The sequence below is a fragment of the Triticum aestivum genome, chromosome 5B (genome assembly GCF_018294505.1).
Source record: "Triticum aestivum cultivar Chinese Spring chromosome 5B, IWGSC CS RefSeq v2.1, whole genome shotgun sequence".
NCBI classification, from domain to species: domain Eukaryota; kingdom Viridiplantae; phylum Streptophyta; class Magnoliopsida; order Poales; family Poaceae; genus Triticum; species Triticum aestivum.
Window position 1 is genome coordinate 90,163,322 of NC_057807.1, and position 11,601 is coordinate 90,174,922.

An 11,601-nucleotide genomic window follows, 5' to 3' on the forward strand; every position below is an offset into this window, starting at 1 on the left:
AGTGTCACTCTGAATCCTATGGAGGACACCACGCTAGAGATAGAACTGCACACAAGGTACTACAATCTGGTTTTTATTGGCCTACTCTTTCCAAAGATGCTCATAAGTTTGTCTTATCTTGTGATGAATGTCAAAGAATAGGTAACATTAGTAGACGTCAAGAAATGCCAATGAATTATTCTCTTGTTATTGAACCGGTTGATGTTTGGGGCTTTGATTATATGGGACCTTTTCCTGCCTCCAATGGTTATACACATATTTTAGTTGTTGTTGATTACGTTACTAAGTGGGTAGAAGCTATTCCAACTAGTAGTGTTGATCATAACACTTCTATTAAAATGCTTAAAGAAGTTCTTTTTCCGAGGTTTGGAGTCCCTAGATATCTTATGACTGATGGTGGTTCACACTTTATTCATGGTGCTTTCCGTAAGATGCTTGCTAAGTATGATGTCAATCATAGAATCGCATCTCCTTATCACCCGATGTCTAGTGGTCAAGTAGAGTTGAGCAATAGAGAGCTCAAATTAATTTTGCAAAAGACTGTGAATAGGTCTAGAAAGAATTGGTCCAAAAAACGTGATGATCCATTATGGGCCTATAGAACTACATACAAAAATCCTATGGGTATGTCTCCTTATAAAATGGTTTATGGAAAAGCATGTCATTTACCTCTTGAACTTGAACATAAGGCATATTGGGCTATTAAAGAGCTCAATTATGACTTCAAAGTTGCCGGTGAGAAAAGGTTATTGATATTAGCTCACTTGATGAATGGAGAACCCAAGCATATGAGAATGCCAAGCTTTTCAAAGAAAAAGTCAAACGCTGGCATGATAAGAGGATACAAAAGCGTGAGTTTAACGTAGGAGATTATGTGTTATTGTTCAACTCTCGTTTAAGATTTTTTGCAGGAAAACTTCTCTCAAAATGGGAGGGTCCCTACGTTATCGAGGAGGTATGTCGTTCTGGTGCTATAAAAATCAACAACTTCGAAGGCACAAATCCGAGGGTGGTAAACGGTCAAAGAATTAAACATTATATTTCAGGTAATCCTATCAATGTTGAAACTAATATTATTGAAACCATAACCCCTAAGGAATACATAAGAGACACTTTCCAGAACGTTCCAGACTCCGAAAAGGCATAGGTACGTGGTACGGTAAGTAAACCGACTCCAAAACAACTCTAATGGCAATTTTTATCAGTTTTGGATTATTTAAGAATTTTAGGAAGAAAGAAGTAGTCCGAAAGGGACACGAGGCTCCCACAAGAGAGGAGGCCCCCCTGTAGGGCGCGCCCCCCTATCTCGTGGGCACCTCGTGTGCCTCCCGGACTCCGTTTTCTTGTATGTTACGTATTTTGGTCAATAAAAATTCATTATATATACTCCTGAAGGTTTTGACCACCGTATCACACAAATATCCTCTGTTTTCGTTTCGAGCTGTTTCTATTTTAGATCTAGAGCATCATGGCGTCTCCAAGCGCTCCCAAGGAGAAGTTTTTCGAGAGGGTTATCAACCCCTATCTCGCGGAGGTGCTACATCACTCTCAAACCATTGAGATGCGTGAGGGGGTGTTGCACATCCGCGATGTGGAGGGACCAAGGCGTACCGGGAGCGTGGAGACATAGCTCGAAGCCGTGGAACAAGAAGTTTCAAGTGCCAAGGTATGGTGGAGCGTGGACTCAACGCCAACCAGATGATGATCACGGAGTTCACCAACAACCACAAGCTAGATGCCAAAGTCATTGGGGAGACCATCTTCAAGCTTCAAGAGAAAATCGAACACCTCCAAGCCCAGATCTATGACCTACAAAACCAGAACTGTGATTATGAATATAGATTTAAGAGGATGAGTTTGGTTGCAGATTTAAGGATCCCGAAGACTCGATCATCCTTCTATGATGGAGAGCCTATGCCTTGGAAGACGGACGACAAGCCTACATCATCAACAACTAAACCATCACCTCCGAGGAAATAATCACATGGGTATGGGCACTCCCCTTGGCAACTGCCAAGCTTGGGGGAGGTGCCCCGGTACCGTATCACCATCACACTCCTATTTTTACCGCTTTATTTAGTTCGATCCTTTTAGTAGTATCTTGATCTATTAGTAGTTGAAGTTTTGATATCTAGTAGTTTTGAGTTTTGCTTTGTGATCTCTTTATGTAATCGAGTCCGTGTGCTATCTATAATAAATATTAGTGTTGAGTCAAGGGCTTTGCTATGTTGCTATGATCTTGAGAAAGTAGAAGGAACAAAAGAGTTCATATTGATCTTATGGGCAGTGATAACTTCTCACATAGAAAGTATGAGGCATAAAAATTGTTGAGAGTTGATGAACATAGCCTTGGTCATCATTGCAATTAATAGGAAGTGATAAGGAAAGAAGGGTTCACATATAAATATATTATCTTGGACATCTTTTATGATTGTGAAGCACTCATTAAGTATGACATGCTAAAAGAGTTGATGTTGGACAAGGAAGACAACGTAATGGTTTATGTTTTCCGACATCTCAGTTAAAGTATGTCATTGACCTTCCAAACATGTTCAGCTTGCCTTTCCCCCTCATGCTAGCCAAATTCCTTGCACCAAGTAGAGATACTACTTGTGCTTCCAAATATCCTTAAACCTAGTTTTGCCATGAGAGTCCACCATACCTACCTATGGATTGAGTAAGATCCCTCAAGTAAGTTGTCATCAGTGCAAGCAATAAAAAATGCTCTCTAAATATGTATGACTTATTAGTGCAGAGAAAATAAGCTTTTGTACAAACTTGTTGTGGAAGTAATAAAAGCGACGGACTGCATAATAAAGGTCCACATACAAGGGGCAATATAAAGTGACGTTCTTTTGCACTAAGATTTTATGCATCAACCCTAAATGCGCATGACAACCTCTGCTTCCCTCTGCAAAGGGCCTATGTTTTACTTTATGGTTTACTTTATGCTTGAGTCAAGGTGATCCTCACCTTTCCCTTTTTCATTTTACCCTTTGGCAAGCTCCTCGTGTTTGAAAGATCATGATACATATATCCAATTGGATGTAAGTTGGCATAGGCTATTATTGTTGACATCACCTAAAGGTGAATATGTTGGGAGGCAACACAATAAGCCCCTATATTTCTCAGTGTCCGGCTGAAACTCTATAACCACAAGTATTGCGTGAGTGTTAACAATTATAGGAGACTACGAGATAGTTGAGTATGTGAGCTTGCTGAAAAGCTCTATTATTGACTCTTTCTGATGTTACGATAAATTGCAATTGCTTCAATGACTGAGATTATAGTTTGTTAGTTCCCAATGAAGTTTTTAAACCGTACTTGACATTGTGAATTGCTTATTACTTGAACATAGGAAATCATATGACAAAATCCATATATGTTGCTGTTATTAGAATGATAATGATGCCCTCATGTCCGTATTTTATTTTTATCGACACCTCTATCTCTAAACATGTGGACATATTTTTCGATTTCGGCTTCCGCTTGAGGACAAGCGAGGTCTAAGCTTGGGGGAGTTGATACGTCCATTTTGCATCACACTTTTATATCAATATTTATTGCATTATGGGATGTTATTACACATTATATCTCAATACTTATGGCTATTCTCTCTTATTTTACAAGGTTTACCATGAAAAGGGAGAATGCCGGCAGCTGGAATTCTGGCTGGAAAAGGAGCAAACGTTGGAAACCTATTCTGCACAACTCCAAAAGTCCTGAGACTCCATGAAACAACCTTTTGGAATTAATAAGAATTTATGGGCGAAAGAAATAGGCCAGGGGGCCCACACCCTGTCAAGGAGACAGGGGCGCAGCCCCCTATCTCTTGGGATCCCTGGTGGGCCTCCGGCGTCCATCTTCTGCTATATCATCACTTTTTCTCTGGAAAAAATCGCGGGCAAGCTTACGGGGCGAAACTCCGCTGCCACGAGGCGGAACCTTGGCGGAATCAATCTAGGGCTCTGGCGGAGCTGTTCTGCCGGGGACACTTCCCTCCGGGAGGGGGAAATCATCACCAACGATCCTCTCATCGAGAGGGGGTCAATCTCCATCAATATATTCACCAGCACCATCTCCTCTCAAAACCCTAGTTCATCTCTTGTATCCAATCTTGTATCAAAACCACAAATTGGTACCTATGGGTTGCTAGTAGTGTTGATTACTCCTTGTAGTTGATGCTATTTGGTTTACTTGGTGGAAGATCATATGTTCAGATCCTTTATGCATATTATTACTCCTCTGATTATGAACATGAATATGCTTTGTGCGTAGTTACGTTTGTTCCTGAGGACATGGGTGAAGTCTTGCTATTGGTAGTCATGTGAATTTGGTATTCGTTCGATATTTTGATGAGATGTATGTTGTCTTTCCTCTAGTGGTGTTATGTGAACGTCGACTACATGACACTTCACCATTATTTGGGCCTAGAGGAAGGCATAGTGAAGTAATAAGTAGATGATGGGTTGCTAGAGTGACAGAAGCTTAAACCCTAGTTTATGCGTTGCTTCGTTAGGGGTTGATATGGACCCATATGTTTAATGCTGTGGTTAGGTTTACCTTAATACTCCTTTTTGTAGTTGTGGATGCTTGTAATAGGGGTTAATCATAAGTGGGATGCTTGTCCAAGTTAGGACAGTACCCAAGTACCGGTCCACCCACATATCAATTTATCAAAGTACCGAACGCGAATCTTATGAACGTGATGAAACCTAGCTTGATGATAATTCCCAATGTGTCCTCGGGAGCTTCTTCTTCATTATTAGAATTTGTCCAGGCTTATCCTTTGCTACATAAAGTATTGGGCCACCTTGCTGCACTTTATTTGCTTGTTACTATTTATCTTATCACAAAACTATCTATCACCTACTATTTCAGTGCTTGTAGAGAAAACCTTACTGAAGACCGCTTATCATTTCCTTCTGCTCCTCGTTGGGTTCGACACTCTTACTTATCGAAAGGACTATGATAGATCCCCTATACTTGTGGGTCATCAACGTACCACGGGCAAAGGCCAGAAGCACCCTTGCGATTCTATTCGATTGAGCCCTGGGTAGTCGATGCAGACGCGCAGCCCGCCAACCTCGCCTGGATGGGGAGCTACGCTGGGCAAGCGGCGGTTGCCGCGCATGACTCTCGATTCCTGCAACTCCTGAACGACCTTGGTGTTGAACTCCCGAGGGTTGGGCCCTCCTTGCCTTACGCCTTCCTGAGGGAAACGTGCCGCGAAGCACGCCTCCAAGTGGTGTCCGAGCACCTCCCTCGTGATCTTGGCAAAGTCAGTGGCTCCCCAGGAGAGAGCCCCTGAGCGTTGCCCGAGGAGGGCTCCAGGCGCGCCTTCCTATGCGGCGGAGGGTAGCGCCCCTTGGATGGGTGCATGTCCGGATGCGGCGCCTCCGGAGGTGCCTACCTCCTGAGGCCTTGAGCCAGGTGAAGTCTTCTTCTTCTTGGGAGTTGCTTCAGGAAGGTTTCCACTCTTGATGTCTGGGTCCTCGATGGATGCGACCTAGAAGGCGCGCTCGAGAGAGCACACCGCATCCTTCTCTTCACAGGGGATCGTGGTGACTCCGTCACTTCCTGGCATCTTGAGGACGCGTAGCCATGGTGAGTCACTGCCATAAACTTGGCCAGAGCGGGATACCCGAGGATGGCGTTGTATGGCAGGCGAATGTGGGCGACATTGAAGTCAATGAGCTCGGTACGGTAGTTCTTGCGCTTCCCAAAGGTGACAGGGAGGCGGACCTGCCCTATCGGGACAATGGAACCATCAGTGACTCCTGAGAAAGGCTTGGTTGGTTGAAGCTGATCGTATGGCACTTGAAGATTGTTGAATGTCTCGACGGACAGGATGTTCAGCCCTGCTCCGCCGTCGATGAGGGTCCTGGTAACTTGCACGTTGCTGATGACTGGGGAACAGAGCATCGGGAGAACACCGGCTATTGCCGCGCACTTGAGCTGATCCGCTGAGCTGAACGTGATGGCGCACGCAAACCACCCGAGAGGGCGCGTGGCCTCAAGCTTGGGCAGGACTGCATTCACTTCGCGAGCAAACTGCTTGAAGATGCGCTGAGAGGCTGGGGCCTGAGCGCCGCCCAAGATGCAAGCGATTGCGCACGGCTCCTGGAAGCCCCCAGCCCCCTCATCCTGATGATGGTCGTCATTCCTTCTTGGTGGTGGTGGCAGAGGAGGAAGCCCTGCGTTGCCTTGCGGGTGATCCTCACGAGGCTGGTCCCTCCAAGCCCCCTTGCGAGGCTGGTCCTGCCAGTGGTCCCTGCGAGGCCGGTCACGCCACCCTTGGCGAGGGTCTCGGTCGTCCCATCGTCCTCCACCTCTTCCTCCGCCACGGCCGTAGCCCCGATCATTGCGCTCGGGGCGGCGACCGACACGGCCTTCTCGCACGGCCCTAAGCTCTTGGCATTCGTTGGTGTTGTGGGTATGGAGATCGTGGTACACACAGTACCAGCTGCCCTTGGACGACTCCGGCTGATCCCTGTCGCGCTTTGTGTCTGGCTCTGCTGCGAGCACATCTGCTCCCTTGCATTTCACATCCTTGGCCTTGGCTTTCTTCTCTTCTAGATCTGCAGCCGGGAGCTCGAGAAGGGAAAGGCGTCCCTCCTCAGCCCTTGCGCACTTGGTTGCCAGGTTGAACAACTCCAGAGACGTACACAGATCTTCGTGGATTGCCAGTTCCTCCTTCATCTTGACATCGCGGACGCCATCAGAGAACGCCGAGATGATGGCCTCCTCGGTCACCCTGGGAATCTTGAGGCGAGCGTTGTTGAAGCGCTGGATGTACTTCTGCAAGGTCTCTCCGGGCTGCTGCTTGATGCAGCGCAGGTCACCCACGGCCGGCGGGCAGTCACAAGTGCCCTGAAAATTGGCGATGAAGCGAGTGCGCATCTCGTCCCAGGAAGAGATCATGCCAGGGGGCAGGTTCATGAGCCAGTGCGGGCACCGTCCTTGAGTGCCATGGGAAACCAGTTCGCCATGACCTTTTCGTCCCCGTTGGCGGCTTCGATGCCCAGATCGTAGAGCTGTAGGAACTCCGCGGGGTCGGCAGTGCCATTGTCGCGAGGAGGTAGGTCAGGTTTTAACTTGCCTGACCAGACGACACTGCGTAGCTCGGCGGTGAAGGCGCGGCAGCCTGAGGTGGCCACCGGAGCTATCTAATGATGTGGGGCTTGCTCTTGGAGGTTCCCGCACGCCGCTGCCTGGAGTAGTGCGGGGTCTTGACGTGCTGGCGCAGGGATGCGGTCATGGCGTGCCGGTGCCAGGAGCATGCGTGCACCTTCTTGGGGACGAGGGATTTCTTGGCAGCTCCTTTCTTGTCGCGCGGGTGCTGGATGTGGTGGATCTCGTCCTGGGGCCGCGTGCCTTGGAATCAGGGCGCCTTCTTGTGGAGGAGGTGGCGGAGGCACCTCCTGATCTGCGCCACCTGCGCAGGACAGAGGGCGAGGCAGCGAGAGGGACGGTGCAGGGGAGCCCCCTGCGGCGCTGACGAGCTCGGTGATGCAAGCGAGCCACTCCTCGTAGAGGTCGTCAACGGGACGGTAGTGCAGGAGCTCACGCGCCAGGAGCAACGCGGCATGTGCGTCCGTGGGGGTGCGACGGGCGTGGGACGACGAAACAGCTGGAGTCAGCGATGGGGTGGCGGTGCGGCCTTCCCGCCGCACCGAAGGATGCAGCGACGAGGCCTGCTGCTCATTCCCCGCCGGGCCGGTGGCGGCGTTGGAGGCAGGCGACGGGGAATGACGGGGACATCCGACGACGGGATCCGTCTGGGCGACGCGTGCGGCGAGAGCAGCCCGACGCTCAGTGCGAGCCCGGCGAGCGTCAGCCATGGACACGACAGGAGATCGAACACGGAACAGCGGAAGAAAGATTCCGGCACACCCCTACCCGGCGCGCCAAATGTCGGATGTTGGGCTCCAGTAGACCCTTAAGGTTCGAACTTTGGGGTGCGCGTGAAGATCTTCCCCCTACCAATCCACGTCCGATCGCCTCGCGAGAATCTAAGCTAAACGATGAACAGCACGGGGGGACACGAGATTTATACTGGTTCGGGCCACCGTTGTGGTGTAATACCCTACTCCAGTGTGTGGTATGGTGGATTGCCTCAGGGGCAGATGATGAACAGTACAAAGGATGAACAGCCTCGCGAGAGGTGTTCTTGAGCTGGTGCGATGAACTGCTTGGATGAGTTCGGTCGCCTCTCTCTCTGATGGGAACTCGATGATCTCTCCTCTACTGTGGTGGCTATCCCTATATATAGAGGCCCTGGTCCTCTTCCCAAATATTGAGCGGGAAGGGTGCCAACAACGTCCATTTTGAAGGGGAACATCTAGTACAAGCTATCCTGACTAAAGTTGGTCTTCGGCTGCCAAAGGCACTGGCGATGACGTCGTCTTGGGCTCCATGGTGACCTCCATCCTGCCGCTCTGCTGGTCTTGGACACTGTGCAGGCCGGCGCCCGCCTGGTCTCGATCGTCACGGCTTGCATCATGAGCACCTCTCGAGGTACCCTGCCTTGATCTCTCTGCCTCCTCGCGAGCCTGCCTGGCGAGACCGTTCCTGAGGAAGTCTTGTGTCATCCGCCCCGCGAGGCTTGGCCCCTCGCGAGGGTCTTGAGTCTTGCGCTAATGAAGATGGGTCGTGCTGGGCCACCACTCGAGCCACGCCGCAGGCCGCAGGCAGGCAAGTCTGGGGACCCCCTTTCCCAGAACGCCGACACATTCCACATCAAAAATTCTGTTTTTATCATTTACCTACTCGAGGACGAGCAGGAATTAAGCTTGGGGATGCTTGATACGTCTCCAACGTATCTATAATTTTTGATTGTTCCATGCTATTATATTACCCCTTTTGGATGTTTATGGGCTTTATTTTACACATTTATATCATTTTTTGGACTAACCTACTAACCGGAGGCCCAGCCCGTATTGCTGTTTTTTTTGCCTATTTCAGTATTTCGAAGAAAAGGAATATCAAACGGAGTCCAAACGGAATGAAACCTTCGGAAGCGTGATTTTTGGGACGAACATGATCAAGAGGACTTGGAGTGCAAGCCAAGAAGTAGTCGAGGCGGCCACGAGGGTATAGGGCGCGCCCACCCCTACACGGCGCGCCCCCTATCTCGTGGGCCCCTCAGGCGACCACCGACCTACTTCTTCCTCCTATATATACCCACGTACCCCGAAAACATCCAGGGAGCCAACGAAAAACAATTTCCACCACTATAACCTTCTGTATCCGCGAGATCCCGTCTTGGAGCCTTCGTCGGCGCTCCGCCGGAGGGGGAATCGATCATGGAGTGCTTCTACATCAACACCATAGCCCCTCCGATGAGTTGTGAGAAGTTTACCACAGACCTTCGGGTCCATAGTTATTAGCTAGATGGTTTCTTCTCTCTTTTTGGATCTCAATACCATGTTCTCCCCCTCTCTTATGGAGGTCTATTCGATGTAACTCTTTTTGCGGTGTGTTTGTCGAGATCCGATGAATTGTGGGTTTATGATCAAGTTTTATCTATGAGAAATATTTGAATCTCCTCTGAATTCTTTTATGTATGATTGAGTTATCTTTGCAAGTCTCTTCGAATTATCAGTTTGGTTTGGCCTACTAGATTGATCTTTCTTGCCATGGGAGAAGTGCTTAGCTTTGGGTTCAATCTTGCGGTGTCCTTACCCAGTGACAATAGGGTTGCAAGGCACGTATTGTATTGTTGCCATCGAGGATAAAAAGATGGGGTTTATATCATATTGCATGAGTTTATCCCTCTACATCATGTCATCTTTCTTAATGCGTTACTTTGTTCTTATGAACATAATACTCTAGATGCATGCGGGATAGCGGTCGATGTGTGGAGTAATAGTAGTAGATGCAGGCAGGAGTCGGTCTACTTGTTGCGGACGTGATGCCTATATACATGATCATGCCTAGATAATCTCATAATTATTCGCTTTTCTATCAATTGCTCGACAGTAATTTGTTCACCCACCATAATACTTATGCTATCTTGAGAGAAGCCACTAGTGAAACCTTGTTGGGGAACGTAGCAGAAATTCAAAATTTTCTACGCATCACCAAGATCAATCTATGGAGTAACTAGCAACAAGAGAGAGGGGAGTGCATCTTCATACCCTTGAAGATCGCGATGCGGAAGCGTTGCAAGAACGCGGTCGGTGGAGTTTTTCACTAAGCGATTCAGATCGCGGCCGAATCCGATCTAAGCACCGAACAACGGTGCCTCCGCGTTCAACACACGTATAGCCCGGGGGACGTCTCGTCCTTCTTGATCCAGCAAGGGGAGAGGAGAAGTTGAGGGAGAGCTCCGGCAGCACGACGGCGTGGTGGTGGAGCTTGCAGTTCTCCGGCAGAGCTTCGCCAAGCACTACGGAGGAGGAGGAGGTGTTGGGGAGGGAGAGGGCTGCGCCAGGGGAAGGGTGAAGCTCCCATGCGCCTCCCCACTATATATAGGGGTGGAGGGGGCTGGTTTCTTGCCCTCCAAGTCCATTGGGGCATTGGCAAAGGTGGGAGGAAAGAAATCCCATCATTTCCTTCCCCACTGATTGTTATCCCCCTTTTTTAGGGATCTTGATCTTATCCCTTCGGGATATGATCTTATTCCTTCTAAGGGGGGATCTTGGTGCGCCTTGACCAGGGGTGTGGGGCCTTGCCCCCACTACCCACGTTCATGTGGGTCCCCCCATGCAGGTGGGCCCCACTCCGGAACCTTCTAGAACCTTCCCGGTACAATACCGAAAAATCCCGAACATTTTCCTGTGGCCAAAATAGGACTTCCCATATATAAATCTTTACCTCCGAACCATTCCGGAACTCTTCGTGACGTCTGGGATCTCATCCGGGACTCCGAACAACATTCGATAACTGCACACTAATTCCCATAACAACTCTAGCGTCACCGAACCTTAAGTGTGTAGACCCTACGGGTTCGGGAATCATGCAGACATGACCGAGACAGCTCTCTGGCCAATAACCAACAGCGGGATCTGGATACCCATGTTGGCTCCCACATGTTCCACGATGATCTCATCGGATGAACCACGATGTCAAGGATTCAAGCAATCCCGTATGCAATTCCCTTTGTCTAGCTGTATAGTACTTGCCCGAGATTCGATCGTCGGTATCCCGATACCTTGTTCAATCTCGTTACCGGAAAGTCTCTTTACTCGTTCCGTAACACATCATCCCGTGATCAACCCCTTGGTCACATTGTGCACATTATGATGATGTCCTACCGAGTGGGCCCAGAGATACCTGTCCGTCACACGGAGTGACAAATCCTAGTCTCGATTCGTGCCAACCCAACAGACACTTTCGGAGATACCCATAGTGCACCTTTATAGCCACCCAATTACGTTGTAACGTTTGGTACACCCAAAGCATTCCTACGGTATCCGGGAGTTGCACAATCTCATGGTCTAAGGAAATTATACTTGACATTAGAAAAGCTTTAGCATACGAACTACACGATCTTTGTGCTAGGCTTAGGATTGGGTCTTGTCCATCACATCATTCTCCTAATGATGTGATCCCGTTATCAACGACATCCAATGTCCATGGTCAGGAAACCGTAAC